Source organism: Myotis yumanensis, unplaced genomic scaffold (genome assembly GCF_028538775.1).
Source record: "Myotis yumanensis isolate MYYU_CA2020_CCGP unplaced genomic scaffold, mMyoYum1.0.hap1 SCAF_3, whole genome shotgun sequence".
In the NCBI taxonomy this organism is placed as follows: Eukaryota; Metazoa; Chordata; class Mammalia; order Chiroptera; family Vespertilionidae; genus Myotis; species Myotis yumanensis.
The window spans coordinates 78,122,847-78,140,687 of NW_027223754.1; the positions used below are offsets into that span (position 1 = coordinate 78,122,847).

Here is a 17,841-nt window from a genome sequence, read left to right on the forward strand (position 1 = left end):
CCAGGTGAAACCATTAATACTGATTGCTATGGACAACAAATAATCAATTTGAACCACACTTTGTTCATAAAAGGACCAGAATGGGCCAGAAGACAGGGCAAAGTAATTTTGCTTCATGATAACCCACCATCACACACTTCAAAACTAGTTAAAGACATGTTAGAAGATCTTGCCTCGGAAGTATTAACCCACCCACTGTATTCACCAGACCTTGCTCCTTCAGATTACCACTTGTTCTGATAGATGGCACATGCGTTGTCTGAACAGTACTCCAAAACTTATGAAGAAGTGGGAAATTGGGTCTCTGAATGGTTTGCCTCAAAACAAGAAAAGTTCTATTGGAATGGTATCCAAAAATTACCTGAAAGATGGGGGAAATATGTAGCTAGTGATGGACATTACTTTGAATAAAGCACTTTTGATGTTTCTCTTGAAATTACCATGTTTTATTTGATTACAAAATCCACATTATTAACTGGTACACCTGGTAATAAAAGGGTAATATGCAAATTGACCCTCTCGGAGGAATGACTAGAACGACTGCTCAGACCAGTCACTATGAGGCACACTGACCACCTCTTGGTACTTTTCCTCGGCTGGCAGGCTCTGCTCCCTCAATGGCAAATGGGGAATCTGAGGTGAGTAGCAGGGGCAGGGTTGGCTGTGGGCAGCTGGGGAAGATGCCCCTGATCTCAAGCAAGGCCTAGGGACCATACGTGCACACGAATTTCATGCGCTGGGCCTCTAGTCTATAATAATAAAAGTGTAACTCACTAATTAGACTGGACATCCTTCCAGATGACCTCCAGGACAAAGCCAGGGCTGAGAGGGAAGCCTGGGTCCCAGGTGCCGGAGGGAAACTGGTGTCTGCAGCCAGGGGAAGGAAGGCCTACTCTTGCACAAATATTGGGCCTCTAGTTTAATATAAAAGTGCAAAATTTATTTGATAAAATCTACAAAACATTTGTTAAAGTAATTAGAGCAGAACAAAATACATAAAGAGCCATAAAAGGTACGTAGATTGGAAGAATTAATCTTAAAACATTTGAGGGATATTAATGCTTCAGTTGGTTGGATCATTGTTCCATTCACCAAAAGATTGAGTGTTTGAGTGTTCAATTTCTGGTGACAGCACATACCTAGATGTGGGTTCGATCCCCTATTGGGACAGTATGGAAGGCAGTTGATTGATGTTTCTCTCTCACACTAATGTTTCTCTCTCTAAAAAAAAAAAAAATTCAATAGAAACATATCCTGGAGTGAGAATTGAAAAAACAAACAAACAAACAAAAAAACAGAATTACATCAAACTAAAAAAAAAAATTTAGTAAAGTAAAATGATCAACAAAATGAAAAGATAACCCACCGAAAGGAATAATATATTTGCCGATATATCTGACAAGGAGTTAACACCCAAAATTTACATGGAACTTATGAGATTCAACACCAAGTAAACAAATAATTCAATTAAAAAATGGACAAAGGTCATGAATAGACACTTTTCCAAAGAGGACATGTAGATATCCAATAGACATATAAAAAAATGTTCAGTTTCACTGGTTATCAGAGAAATGCAAATTGAAACCACAATGAGATATCACCTCACTCCTGTCAAAATGGCTATCACCAATACATCAACAAATGGCAAGTGTTAGTGAAGATGTGGAAAAAAGGGAACCCTTTTGCACTATTAATGGGAATGCAGATTGGTAGAGTCACTGTTGAAAGTGGTATGGAGTTACCTCAAAAAATTAAAAATGGAACTGCCTATGACCCAGTGATTCTACTTCTGGGAATTTCTCTGAAGAAACCTGAAATACTAATTTGAAAGCATATTGTCCTGACTGGTTTGGCTCAGTGAATAGAGCGTCGGCCTGTGGACTGAAGGGTCCCAGGTTTGATTCTAGTCAAGGGCATGTACCTTGGTTGCGGGCACATTCCCAGTAGGAGGTGTGCAGGAGGCAGCTGATCGATGTTTCTCTCTCGTCGATGTTTCTAACTCTCTGTCCCTCTCTTTCCTATCTGTAAAAAAATCAATAAAATGTATTTTTTTTAAAAAAGGAATATATTCCCCTCATGCTCATTGCAGCGTTATTTACAATAACTACAACTTGAAGCAACCCAAGTGCCCATCAGTAGATGAATGGATTAAAAAGCTGTGGTAAATGTTTACAATGGAATAGTACTTGTCCATACTAAAGAAGGGAGTCTTACCTTTTGCATACTATAAATGAGCCTGCAGATTATTATGCTAAATGAAATAAGCCAGTGAGATAAAGACAAATACCATATGATTTCACTCATATATGGAATCTAATGAATAAAATAAACTGGTGAACAAAACAGAATCAGATGAATGGGTACATGGAACATATTGACAGCTGATTCTATTTATATGAGTCTTAAAAAGGCAAAACTATAATGATGGAAAGCCAGTGAGTGGAGACCACAGTCTGAGGAATGAGGAAGGGTACAGTGTTAAAGACAGCAGACTTTTTTCTTCTTTTTTTTTTGAGTTTGTGCTAACATTTTCTATACTATTTTTGGAACTGGATACCTTACTGCATAAATTTGCCAAACTCAACAAACCACATAGCTAAAAAGCATGATTCCTTTTGTCTGTAAACCATATATCAATGAACCTAAAAAACAAAAATTAAAGTAACAGGAAATTAAATTTTAGAAAACAGTTATGGAAGTTAGTGACACACCGGCTATTTTCATTTTTTGAGGGGTAGCTCTGTTAATATATTTTCTCTGCCTATATTCAAGAACCAGTCTTTTCTGGGAGACATGACTTGGGCATATATAGAGTACATGTCCTGAAATTTTGGGTCTGAAAGAAATAAACACATTTTATGTTTATCTCTAATGGCATCTAGAATCACCAAAAAATCAAAAGTTGCTAAAACCTGTCAAGCTAGTTTCTTTAGACACTATTCAAGTTGGTGAAGAGAAGGCAGAGGGAATTGGAAGGATTTGTAGGAAACACATTACTGAAAACAACAGCTTGATCTCAGAAAACAAGGAAAAAACATCAGGGAGCTTATGTTTGCAATTTGTCATGCGTGCTATTTCATGGAATTTGACAGTGATGATGATGTGAATCAAACAATAAATTTACCCAGGTCTATTATGTATATAACTCCACAAAACTATTTCAGTGTAAGCTTTTCTTTATATTGTAAGGATTATCTTCTGTTTACTCTTCAGGGTAAGGTATATTGTAAAACTCAGAAATTCATTTTGAATGGAGTTATTTGTTCTATCATGAAGTATAGGTAGCAATCAGATTTTATATATGAGTAAAGGGCCTCCCTATGGCTCATATATTTTGGGTTTTCCTGAATATGTATTTATTTTTCCCCTTAGATTTAGATATTCATAACAGTATAATACAGTTGATTTGTGTTCTCTTTTTCCTCTTTATCCCCTTAGTCATGGTATATTTTATTGATTTCTTTAAAATAACTGAAGCCACAGTCAAATACACCACTTACTCCAAAGCAATGTACCTCAATGTTCAATCTGTATAAAAATTAATAAATATTATAATAACTAAATGACATGAAGAGATAAAACACAAGTAATTATCACGGTGTCAAAATAATAAAAATACTTTTTAAGTAGTTTTTTTCTTAGAAGTTTTTGTGCTAAGATTAAGCTCCAGCACTTCCTTCAGATTTCAGATATAGTCTATCCTCTGACAGGAGGCTATAATTTATTGCCTTGCTATAGTCCAAGACTTGTTTACCATTACTTATTAAAAACCTACAACGTATTTTTCCCATATGAGCAATGGCATCTTATAATGGTTAATTTAATTTCCTAAGTCAAACATCCATATTCTATTAATATTATATAGGTAAAATACTGCACTTTAAGTTAAAAAAAATTATAATTAAAATATTTTTCTCCCTGCCAAATGGTGTGAAAGTCAAATATTCTTTAAGACTTCTAATTAAATTGGCTACAAGTACACTTTCCTATGTATGCAGTCAAGTGTTTAATGTGTGATGTATAATTCCTTTTGGATCAGCATTGCTTGGACCTGCTTAGAGACCTGAAGAAAAAGCTATTTTAGTCCTAACCAGTTTAGCTCAGTGGATAGAGCGTCGGCCTGCAGACTGAAGAGTCCCAGGTTTGATTCCAGTCAAGGGCATGTACTTTGGTTGTGGGCACACCCTCAGTTGGGGTTGTGCAAGAGGCAGCTGATCAATGTTTCTCTCTTTGATGTTTCTAACTCTCTATCCCTCTCCCCTCCTCTCTGTAACAATCAATAAGATATATATATATTTTAAAAGCTGTTTTACAAGACTGCCAGTATCAGATCTGACATGTCATTGTCCTTACAACAATGAAAAGCTATACAGTCTAAAACCCTGTGGCTTTTCTAACACCCATCAGATAATTGAAGTAGCTGGACAAACCACAGTACTGACATATAGAAAGCTGATACATACAGAGGGAACCTGAGATTTTATTACTAAAGCTGCTAGAATCAATAGGATGATAGGAAAACTAAAATGGTTACTTCACATAATTTCTGTAGGCTGAGTTCAGAATATTGTGCACGTGAGAAATTCCCAGGGCCCACTGTCATAAGTGGCCCACCACGGACATGCAGAATTTTACATAAGGATTCTCAGCAGTTTCTCATGTGAGGATCTGAGGAAGAGCCCTTCATGGCCCTGTTCAGGGTGAGGGGGTGGGAGAGCACCGATCTGGAAAACTGCCCCAAATCTTCTCCCTATAAAACTTCTAATCATAGGGGGAATTCATTCCCCAGAAGGAAATCTAAAGTCTCACCACAACTTGAAGAAAGAATTCTGCCCCAGCTCCAGTCTTCTTGTCTTACCAAAGGGGTAAAAAGTCAATAGAAGACAGGGTTTCAGAAAGTAGATGTGAATTTGCTCTTAGGAAAGGAATAGATGTCTGAGGGACAAAAACCTATACCCTTGGAGGAGGTACAGAAATACTTGTGAAAGACAAACCCCAAGAAATAATCCATGAAAAGACTGAGACAAAGTCATGAAATTATGGAATGCTCTCTTCACTATGTCCTACCAGCATACCATGAGTCTCCAAGATACTAAATACAAAGTGCAGCCCAAAGAAAAGTCAGACACAGACTCTCTCTTAGGAGTTATACAAAGAAAAGCAAAAGGTATTGGGGGTGGGGGTGGGGATGGACATCTGTAATAGTATCAACAATTGAAAAAAACACACATTAGGTGACAAAAATAAGGACACTAAAGAAATTTGATGTCTATCCTATCAATACCTACAACATACATCAGCATAGCTCAAGTCGTAGTCAGATTAACATAAATCCTCACAGTGAAGGTCTATTTATTTCAGTATCTACTACTCAATATAAAATACCAGCTTCAATAAAAATTACAAGGTATGCAAAAAACAAGAAAAAATATTCTGAGGAAGTAAAGAAGCTACCCAAACAAGACTCAGACATGACACATGTAGGAATTATTGGAGAAGAGATTTAAAATCAGTATTAGAAGGCCCAATAGGAAAAATAAGCAACGTGCTAGGCTACATAGATAACATAAGAAAGAGGTGAAAACTCTAAGCAAGAATAAAAAGAAAACTCCAGAAGTTAAAAATACAGTACTATAACTGAACAATGCCTGGGACAGGTTTATTAATAGACTTTTCACAGCTGAGGAAAGAATCAATGAACTTGAAGATAGATCAATAGAAACCTCCCAGAAGAGAAATATGAATTAAAAAGAAAAAAAGAGAACATTCAAGAACAAATAATTTGTGCACTATAAAGCAAAGAAAGAGAAAGATAGAAGAAATATTTGAAGTAATATGGCCAAATACTTTACTAAATTAATGACAGGCACTGAACCCTAAATTTAAAAATCTCAGAGAAGCTCAAGCAAGATCAACAACAACAGCAAAGTAAAGACAAACAAACAAAAAACTAGGCTCATATTCAAACTGTAGGAAAAATATAAAATAATATATTGAATAAAGATTTTAAAAAACTCTAACATATAGATAAACAGTAAATAAGAGTTTCAGCAACCTTATCATCAAACAACCTTGCAAAAAAGTGGTGTGTTGAAACATTTCAAGTGTTAAATAGAAAACAACAACAAAAACACCTAGAAATCTATATCCAATTTATAATCAGTGAAATTAGCTTTTGAAATTGAAGGGAAAATAAAGGCTGAGAAATAAAAAAAAGAGTGAAGTCATTTCTAGCATAATTGTTCTGAAAGAAATGTTAAAAATTCTTCAGGGAAAAAAAAGATATGACAGAAACTTGGAACTACATAAAGTAGAGGTTTACAAAGGTATAAGTGAAAACAAAATAAAGTATTTTATGTTTTTGTTTTTTGTTGATATAAAAAACAGTTGCTTTTTTAAAGCCATCTAGTAACAGTATATCAGGTATGTATAACCTATGGATAATTGACATAAGTGACAGCGATGCCATAGGTATGGGGGTAAGGAATTGAGGAAACTTCTTAAAGGCAACTAACTGAGCACTTTGGCTCTTGATTAAAAACTTATCTGGAGGGTAAGAGATCAACCGAAGGACTTGTATGCGTGCATATAAGCATAAAAAACAACAACTTATCTGTGATTTTTCAGGTCTGACAATAGGCAAGTACAAAGGCTGTGCCTGTCATGTCTCACATAGGAATGCTGCCTTCCCCGCACCAGACTTGGGGCCTATGAAGAGAATTGTAGGCAAGGTCTGAGACCCCCTGGACATCCATGCTCTTCATCCATTTAGATTTTTAACCCCAGCAGCTTCATTCCTAAATTGATTTATATGAGGCCTTGGGCAAAGGTCTTCTTCAAGGTCCTCTTCTGAGGTGCCCTTTTGGGGGTGTGAAGGAGACAGGAATCCATGAAGACACTTTTCTCCATGCTGACTCAGTACCTATACCTTTTACTCTTGTACCTTCCCCAAACTCAGGGTGCATAACAGTGCCAGAGTCTTTTTGTCCCTCTCTCAGTCTTTTGGGCTTCTTTGTTTTTAGCCACTTGCTGATTATCTTTTTCATTGTTAATCCTCACCTGAGGTTACTATTTTCCATTGATTTTTAGAGAGAGTGGAAGGGAGAAGTAGAGACACAGAGAGAAACATCGATATGCGGGAGACACATGGATTGGTTGCCTCCCACACTTGCATATTTAGCCTGCAACTGAGGTACATGCCTTTGACCAGAATCAAACACGAGATCCTTCAGTCCTCGGGCCCACTTCTCTCTTGCTGATTTTCCATTGCAGTAAATGACTACATACTTAGCTGCTTTTTTTTCCCTGGATTGTTGCTTGAATTGACTACTCTGACATCTGACAGCTCAGCTTCTTCTCACCCAGCTCAGCTGAGCTCCTAATAGTAACTGCGACACACATACAGTGTTATAGCAATACCAGAGGCCCAATGCATGAAAATTCATGCAAGAGTATGCCTTCCTTCCCCCGGCGGCCAGCACTGGCTTCCCTCTGGCACCCTGGACCCGGGCTTCCCTTCTCTGGCACCCAGGACCCGGGACCCGGGCTGGCTTCCCTCCAGCCAGGGCTTCGTCAGGAAGGACGTCCGGAATGATGTCTGGAAGATGTTGGTCTAATTAGCATATTACTCTTTTATTATTATAGATGTGATGGTGCACATACATTATTTAAACACACAAACTGTAAACCCTAGGATAACAAGTAAACTAGTTTTTCTAAAAACAAACAAACAAACAAAAAAAACAGAAGGAAAAATAATACACAAAGAGAAAATATAAAATGGTATCAAAGAGAAAGAGAATTTGAAACCTCTCTGTTATAAATTGATAGATAAAACAGGTAGAGCATCAGTAAGGGTAGAGTTGATCTGAACAGGATTATAAATTAACTTCATTGAATTAACATTTATAGAAGAACCCATTCAAAAACAGAAACACATTTTTCTCAAGAAAGATTTACAGTTAGACCACATTCAGGCCATAAAACAGCTTATCTGTGCAAGCTGATAAGAAAGCCTGAGCGCTGCCCCCTTTGGCAATTAGGAAGTTCAGCCCACACAAGCCCAGCCTCTGAAAACCTTCACCACAATCTATCCCTTAGCCACTTCAGATACCCAGCAGGTCTCTCTTTTCTGCTTTAGAAAAGTATTTTTGTACCTATTTGGGCATCAGCCCTAGTCTCCTTAGAAAACCTTATTATGTGAACAATAAATCTTTTTATACCTTTCTGCTGCATGTGTGGTGTAATCAGTCTCCACCTCCAAACCATATGTACCAGTATGTGTGTGTCAGTGATGGTGAACCTTTTGAGCTCGGCGTGTCAGCATTTTGAAAAACCCTAACTTGGAGAATCGAAGATGGCGGCATAGGTAAAACACCGGAGACTGCCGCCGTGGACAACCACTTCAAAAATACAACTAAAAGTCGGAGCGGACATCAACCAGAACCACGGGAAGGCTGGCTGAGGAGAGTCTCTTCAACTAGAAGCAAAAACAACAGCATTCCGACGCTCAGCGGAGGCGCAGTGTGGAAAATTTAAAGGTACGGTGGTGCGGTGGTGAGGGTGCGCGCGCAAAGCGGGCTGGCGGCTGAGGGCGCGATTGTCGTTTTCAATCAGGAGCGAATCTCAGACTCTGGGCTACAGATCCGGGCGAGTCTCTAGGGACCCAGACTCAAACGGGAGAAGCGGGACTGTCTGGCTACGGCCCCTCCGAGGTTTGCAGCGATTGCTGGGACAGAGAGGCAGAGCCCCGGGGGACGGACTGAGAGCGGCCATAGCTGCTCCCTCCCCCCCGCCCTGTTGAGCCCGCCCCGCCCAAACCCTGCTCACAACCATTTGCCGACCGCCTCAGGCAAGGGCTGGACTAGCACCTCCCCTGAGGACTGAAGTTTTCCCTCAGCTGATTTCCACCGCCAGTCGGCCTGATGGTCAAATCCCTCTAGTGTTAACTACAACAATTAAGGCTTCGCTAGAACAAGACTGCGCACAGAGACCACAAGGGGGTGCACCAAGAAAGCATAAAAGATGCGGAGACAAAAAAACATGACAGAAATGGAGGATATGGAGCTAAGAATCGCAATTTTGAGGGCTTGCCATAAATTTGTGCAGAGCCTCACGAAAACTAATGAGACCCTCGATGCTACGATAAAGAAATTAGAAAGTAAGCATACACGGACTGAAATAAAGAATATTATACCCAATAGCAGACCAGAGGAGTGCAAGAATCAAACCAAAGATTCGACAAAAAACACCCAATTGGAAAAGCATAATGAAAAAAGAATCCGAAAGTGTGAAGATAGTGTAAGGAGCCTCTGGGACAGCTTTAAGCGGACTAATATCAGAGTCATTGGAGTCCCAGAAGATGAGAGACAGCAAGATATTGAAAACCTATTTCAAGAAATAATGGCAGAAAACTTCCCCCACCTAGTGAAAGAAATGGACTTACAGGTCCAAGAAGCGAAGAGAACACCAAACAAAAGGAATCCAAAGAGGACCACACCAAGACACATCATCATTAAAATGCCAAGAGCAAAAGACAAAGAGAAAATCTTAAAAGCAGCAAGAGAAAGAGGCTCAATTACCTACAAGGGAATACCCATACGACTGTCAGCTGATTTCTCAACAGAAACTTTGCAGGCCAGAAGGGAATGGCAAGAAATATTCGAAGTGCTGAATACCAAGAACCTACAACCAAGATTACTTTATCCAGCAAAGCTATCATTCAGAATTGAAGGTCAGATAAAGAGCTTCACAGATAAGGAAAAACTAAAGGAGTTCATCACCGCCAAACCAGTATTATATGAAATGCTGAAAGGTATCCTTTAAGAAGAGGAAGAAGAAAAAGGTAAAGATACAAATTATGAACAACAAATATGCATCTATCAACAAATGAATCTAAGAATCAAGTGAATAAATAACCTGATGTACAGAATGAACTGGTGACTATAATGAATCAGGGACATAGAAAGGGAATGGACTGACTATTCTTGGGGGGGAAAGGGGAATGGGAGATTCGGGAAGAGACTGGACAAAAATCATGCACCTATGGATGAACTCAGTGGGTGGGGAGTGAGGGTGGAGGGTGGGGTGGGAGCTGGAAGGAGGGGAGTTATGGGGGGAAAAAGAGGAACAAATGTAATAATCTGAACAATAAAGATTTAAAAAAAAAAAAAAAAAGAAAAACCCTAACTTAACTCTGGTGCCAAGTCACATATAGAAATTTTTTGATATTTGCAACCATAGTAAAACAAAGATGTATATTTTTGATATTTATTTTATATATTTAAATTCCATTTAACAAAGAAAAATCAACCAAAAAAATGAGTTCGCATGTAACCTCTGACAAGCGTGTCATAGGTTCGCCATCACTGGTATATGTGGTATGTGTGGAATAAAACTCAATGACGGATAACAGGTAATCAAAAATACTATCATGAAGGCCTTAACATTTACTTTAATTTACAATAATATATAATTAAATATATTTGATGTTGTTAAATATTCCCTAATTAGAAAGAATTGTGTGTTTATTTTTAGATGCAGTTAATTTAGCCAAGCTTTTAAATGGTTTAAAAGTAGACAATTCTTTCTAATTCATTGAATCTTTTCAAGTATTGTTGCCTCGCTCATCCTATCTTGAGTCCATGTTTTTTTTCTACCCCCTACTGTTTCCCATATAAGAAAACCTATCTGTAAATCTGAAAATAAAAATCCTTCTCACCCAATACAGATTCCTTGAAAAGCTAATAGAAAAGCAATTGGAAAAAGAGACGGGGGTTCTTCTTTACTTTTCTCTCATCTTCTCTGTTTGATCTCTTTCCCTCATGGCTTGGATTTATTTTGGTCTTGGTTTGTGATCACATGCTAATTTGCACAGCTCAAGACACCCAGGTGCAACATATGCTAGCTATCTATTGTGGTAAGAGCACATTTTTTTAGACACTTCTTTTTTCCAAGGTCTAATGGTTTACATATCCTCAGGACCAAACTTTCCTAAACAGTAGGCAGTAGAAAACTCCACTGATTATTAATAAGTGTTTTCCGAACTCTATTTTGACATCCTACAGCTCGCTACTATTTAATAGCTGTTATGTCCTAATAATTCTAGTAATATCAGTAGATAAAATAACTCACAAAATTACTTTTTTGATAAATATTATAATTGTGCAGAAGTTTGTAGAATGTATGACATTTACACCTTGTTAATTTTAAAATGCTTTCAACCAAGGTTTCCTTATATTAAATAAACAGGTTTTTTATTATTAATTCACTATTATTTTAAACAAATTTTAGCAAATAGGCCATATATTGGAAAAAAACACTAGTAATTTTGCCAACATGAAAAAATATTACATATCTACAACTATAGTTTACACATTTAAATGCAAGTCACCATTCATAAGCAATGGTCCATGAATGCTTAGCCCGTGGTCACACCACATTTTACACAGTAATTGGTTCTGTTGTCACATGGCTTGACTTTCTGCAGCGGTTTTAAGTCCAGCCCACCCATGTTCCAACACGCACTAAGCCACGCCCCAGCCGTGTGCATTTGTTTACTCCCAGTGATCAGAGAATGCACACATTGACTAGACCTATTTAGTATAAATTTAAAATTACTGTAATATATATAGAAAGCTCTTCTGTGAAATTAAACTTTTCATACATAATTTTAATTACACAAACATGTCTATAGAAGCAAAAATAGGTAAACTAACTAATTTGTCAACTTTTTAAGGTACACATTTGGAAAACTTACTTTATTGTATAACAGAATTTTGACTTTAATGGACACCCCCTGGCCCGAATTAATTCATTATATCAAGGTTTTACTATATGCAGAACCAGAAATTTCAGAATTATTTTTTGTTTAGTAAATGTTCACTAATATTTTACTGTGTGCCAGGAATCCACTATGAGGGGATTCAACATAAATGATACAGATAACATTTATTTTCTAGGTGCATATAACTTACTAATGGACACTTAAAGACATTCAATATTATCTGATTTAATTTACCAGCTAAAAAGGCAAGCATACGTATGTAGTAATTAAAGAGAGGCAAAACCTAATCTTGCCATTGATGAATATCTTCTGGATTCTGGTATTTACATAATCTAATTCTTCTCATAACAACCTTGACAAGAAAAAACCTGTAGCATACTAGATAAAGATACTGAAAAGCAAATCCAAATGAAAAAGTAACTTCCCTGTAGGCAACCAAGTATAAGGCAAATGACAATTCAAATCCCATAGCGTCTAGCTCAGTGGTTCTCAACCTTTTGGCCCTTTAAATACAGTTCCTCATGTTGTGACCCAACCATAAAATTATTTTCATTGCTACTTCATAAGTGTAATGTTGCTATTGTTATGAATCATAATATAAATATCTGATATGCAGGATGGTCTTAGGCGACCCCTGTGAAAGGGTCGTTCTACCGCCAAAGGGGTCGCGACCCACAGGTTGAGAACCGCTGGAGCTGTTTTGTGTATAAGTAGATACTATGGTCTGAATGTCTGTGTCCCCCATCCCAAGTTCATATGCCAAAATCCTACCCTAAGATGATATAGTGGATGGGATGCTTCTGTCACGATGGTGGAGCCCCAGTGAATGGGAATAGTGCCTTATAAAAGAGGTTACAGAGACATCCTTAGCCCCTTCTGCCATGTGAGAACACAATGAAAAGTCTCAGACTTTGAGACCACAACTGTGCCAAATAAATATCTATTTGTAAAAGCAACCCAGTCTGTGGTATTTTGCTATAATGTGCAGATTGGACAAAGACAGAAGATGACTTGTATAAACTTAAGTAAATAGTTTTAATAGTGTGGCCATTTTCAGGCTTACATATAATTAATAAAACCTGGAAATATAAACAAATTGTATATTGATATTAAAGGAAAGTAAGTGCTTAACAGAAAGACAAGAAAATAAATTTCATTTTTGCTAAGTTTGCAACTGCTATTTAGACTTTCCTCTTGACTTTAGACAAATTATTAATATATTTGTGTCCCCACTTACTGTTTAATAAACGATATTAACACTGAACCCACCGTGCAGATGGTTTATATGATTCGGTCAAGTAAACTTCTGTTAAGAGCTCAGAAGACAGAAAAAAACACATAAAAGTAGTAAGAAATAAATCCTGAATTATATTTCCTTAGAATGAAGATTTTGTGGTATGTATTCTATTCAAATTCATAAGATACTTCTACTTTCCATATCTCTCATGCCAAAGGTTTTTATTTTGAAGACAAATTTATTAATACATCAAGACTTGTGAAAAGAAAAGAAGAATGAAGAAATTAAATGACCAAGCAATATGATGTTAGACATCATCACTATATAGAAATATAGAAATAAACTTAAGAATTAACAAAGGTACCCAAGTTAAAGGAAATGCCTATGGATTTATAATCAGGAAATCTGAATACAAACCCTCATCTAGAATTTATAGTGTTTGACTTTTGCTAACACTCTTCATTTTTCTATACTTCAATTTCTTCATTTGAAATACTGGAAGATTATTGAGTCCATGATACTGCTGCAAAGGTGAAAAAAAAAAATGAAATGTTTGAAAAAGTCATTGGCACATGGTGTAGCATACAGTAGAGGTTCTTTAAATGCTTGGTGATTTTTTTCATAATCAGTTAGTGAAAATCAAAGGAGCAAGAATGTGTAAAAGTTAAAAAGAAGACAAGGGCAAAGAAAAATAAAAATGGAGAGAAAATATAAATCTCTGCATTATTTTACCGTTTTTGACAAATAAATTTAGGGAAACTAACTAAATAGGAGTTGACTCATAGATATGACCTTGTCCTGGGTAAGAATCTCCCTGGAATTACATATGGTATAGAATTTTTTATAAGCATAGACTAATCTGTTATATAATTATAACACTAATGTAATAATAATCCAACTAATTCTGCATAACCATTATCTAGGATATTTGATAGTTTCCTTCTTTTATTTTTCAGTGGGAGGAAATGGTTAAAAGGATTAAGACATCATAATTTTGCCCTGACCGGTTTGGCTCAGTGGATAGAACGTCGGCCTGCAGACTGAAGAGTCCCGGGTTCAATTCCGGTCAAGGGCATGTACCTCGGTTGCAGGCACTTCCCCAGTCAAGGGTGTGCAGGAGGCAGCTGATCGATGTTTCTCTCTCATCGATGTTTCTAACTCTCTATCCCTCTCCCTTCCCCTCTGTAAAAAATCAATAAAATATGTATTAAGAGAAATCATAATTTAAAAGCATATGCACCTAATGATATAGCTTTCAATCCTGGGGCCGTGAAGAAAAGAGTTTAAATGGCTTGACAATACGCAGACCTCAGGAAGACTCCCTGACCTATCCAGCTCCCACTCAGTGATAAAGTGAAGACTGGTTGCCTGATTATCCACTGGGTTGGATATGCCAGTATTCGAAGAGTTTGTAGACTTTTATTGTCTATGCTAATTTTTTTTTAAAACTAGTATGCTTGTTTTGGAAATATTTACAGTTTGAAGAATACAAGCCCAAGGATTTAGTTTTTCATTTTTCTAAGTTTAGTTGAGCAAACTAGTGAGTTCAGGAGACCCGGGGACCACTAATCTCTTCAATTAAATACCACACTAAACGGCTTTGGGAATGTTTGCTATCCAGTTAAATAACTATAAGGAGGAATGTTTTGATATTTCCAGAAAATAACACTAGTAAAATACTCTATTTTGTATTGGGCATTGAATTATTTATTATCATTGTATCTTGAGACGTAAAAAAATATTTTCTATAGAATCAGGACTAGGAAAATCTACGAACTTAAAGCATTTACATATGTTGTATTTTACATGCAAGAATGAAAAGTTTGTATTGAACTTATCATTTAACTTTGAGTATGACAAGAAGTATTAGCCATGATGACTTTGTTTGTGTAATATATTCACAATCACATTTAGTTACAGTGATTCCAACTGTGATATTGTTTGACACAAAACCATTTATGATCAATATTGGAATTCAGAGTTGCCTCTAAAATTATAGTCTTAACTTTGCACTATTACCATGTGGCATTGTGCTACTTGCAAATCATCAAGTGAATTCACAGTTCTTTGCTTAGTAGCCCAAAACTTAATTATATTAATTCCTTATCACAGAAAAGCATAGACCATTAAGTCACTCTTAATACAAAATTGTAAAATTGTTTTTTTAAGCCAAAGATATGTTTTTGTTTTTAATTGAGGAGAGAGAAAAAGAGACATCAATGTGAGAGAGAAACATTGATTGGCTGCCTCACACATGCCCCGTTACTGGGGACCAAACCCACAACCTGGTTATGTGCCCCAGAATAGAACCTGTGACCAATCCTTCTATGTGTGGGACAACTCTCTAACCACTGAGCAACACAGGTCAGGGCCAAAGTTGTAAAATCTTAATCAGCCTTTCTGATGAAATTTATACAATCATGTTTGATCTGAAATGATAGATAATTAGAGTATCAATTAAACAAATCTAAAGACATTATCTTAAAATTAAATAATTTAGAATCCATTTAAAATATATAAAACATTATATCATACTTATATTTAATAATTTTCTTAGCCATATCTGCTAATTATTGGGAGGTAATGTCCTAAAACTTCTTTTGAATCATAAGTTGTTCAAAAATATATATATCTGGAGACTTCATTTGTTAGACAAAATAATATACATTTTAGAGAGTCATTGTTCTCTGGTAAGAAGACCTTCTCTGTGAATCAAACACTCTCTCAGAAATGGAAGATTCTGATTCCTCTTTATTCTTCAGATAGAGTACAAAAAGTACAGCGAGCTCAGGATGATATATTCCTTCTCATTTAAGGGAACAGAGAAGTTATAGAGTCTGGATAAAGACGATTCAGGGTGGAGTTCTAGTACAGATAAAAATGTATATAGTTTTGATTCTCGTAGTGATTGTAGAAGTGGATGGAGGGGAAGATTTGATAATCATGGATGAAGTGTCTGTGACAGCTTTGGCAGCATATTGAGAAGTGCCTTGGTGAATTTGAGCTTAGGGAATACAGTCACAAATCAGATGAAGATGATTGGTCAAACCCACTCCCATAAAGTGAGCATTTGGTGCAAGAACTCTTCTGGAGATAGCACTGGGATTAACTGGGAGAAATATGGCATTTCGAAGGAGGCAACAGGCAACGACTGTTCCCACATACTGAAAGTTTCAGTGATGTTCACATGGAAAAACTATCATGGGACCAAGTTTACTCATTCGTCTCACCCAGTTCCAATGTGAAAGTATGCTACTCCTGTTATCAAAGAGAAAAGACACTTGGTAGTTTGTGATCAAACAGCATCTGGAAAAACTGCAGCATTTTTCTTGCCCATCTTGAGTCAGATTTATCTATTTAGTCCAGGTGAGACGTTGAGGGCATTTAGGAAAATGGAAGGTACAGGTGCTGCAAACAATAACCAATCTCTTTGGTATTAACACCAACAAGATCTGGCAGTACTGATGGATAATGACCCCAGAAAAATTTTATACAGATCTGGTTAGTCCTTGCACTGTCACTGTGGTACTGATGTTAGCCAGCAGATTTGAGATTTAGGACATGGATGTCACTTACTAGTATCTTCTCCCAGACACTTGGTTGAAATGATGGAAAGAATAAAATACTGGATTAGAGTTCTACAAATACTTGGTGTTGGACAAAACTGACCCAAAGTTAAATATGGGGTTTGAATCTCAAATAAGTAGAATACATAAACAAGATACAATGCCACCCAAGGAAATTCACACCATGATATGTAGTGTCCCCTAAGGAAATGCTGATTCTTGGTCATGATTTCTTACATAGCTTTTTGGCTACAGAAAGATTTGGCCCTAGCTCTGAACACACCACACAGAAAGAGTCAGTCATTTCTGCTTGACCTCCTAAAACAACAGGCAAAGATGCACTGACAATATTTATGGAAACCAAAAAGAGGGCAGATTCTCTCAAGGGTTTCTTATTCCGTGAACAATATGTTTGTACGTGTGTCCATGAAAAGTGATCTTAGAGAGAAAAAGAGCAGAGGCCTTCACTAGTTTTTCTCAAGAAAAAGCCAAATTCCAGAGTCTGTAGCATTAGTAGCAAGAGGGCTGGATCCTTCAAATGTGAAGCAAGTTATCAATTTGAATTACTGAATAATAAAATGGACATCGCATTGGCTGTACAGGACTTGTAGGAAATCATGGCCTTGCTTCTTGTTCTTCAACAAAAGGAACATAAATATTATCAAGGATTTGTTGGATTTTCTTCTGGAAGCTGAACAAGAAGTGTCATCTTGGTTAGAAAATATGGCATAGAAAAACGGCCAAAAGATGGCAATCACAGGCATTCTAAGAGGAATAAATCCTGTGGAGGATTTGGTGCCAGAGCTGTCCACATAGTAGCGTGCCAGCCATTCCAGCTCCAAAGTGGCTGTCGCAGCAGCAGCAGCAGCCGTAGTGGTGGAGGCGGCCACCATAGCAGCAGAGTTGGGTGGAGGTTGCTATGGAGCCGTTTACAGCAATGATGCTATGGAAGAAATGATAACACCCAAGGGGTGGACAGTATGGCAATGGAGGATGCTTTCCAGTAGATCATCCTGCTAAACAAGATGATATGGAAACCACATGAAACTTAGCCAGTCTATGCCTTGTGTAGCCTCTAGAACACACTGAATTACCAACTGTGTCACTCCACTACTTCTATTTTTTAAAGGAGCTCAAGGTCACAAGAAGAGATGAGAGTAATAGCAGCCATTTCAAGGGCAGTTGGAAGACTTCCTATGCTATAGTTTGTATTCACTCCCCTTCTGACTACCTCCATCCTAAACTGCATTTAT

At 37.1% G+C, this 17,841-nt stretch overlaps 1 pseudogene; it reads left to right on the forward strand.

Annotated features, from left to right (window-relative positions):
* The first annotated feature begins 250 nt into the window (after nucleotides 1–250).
* Nucleotides 251–17,595, forward strand: LOC139006214 (ATP-dependent RNA helicase DDX3X-like; annotated as a pseudogene).
* The last annotated feature ends 246 nt before the right edge of the window (nucleotides 17,596–17,841 follow it).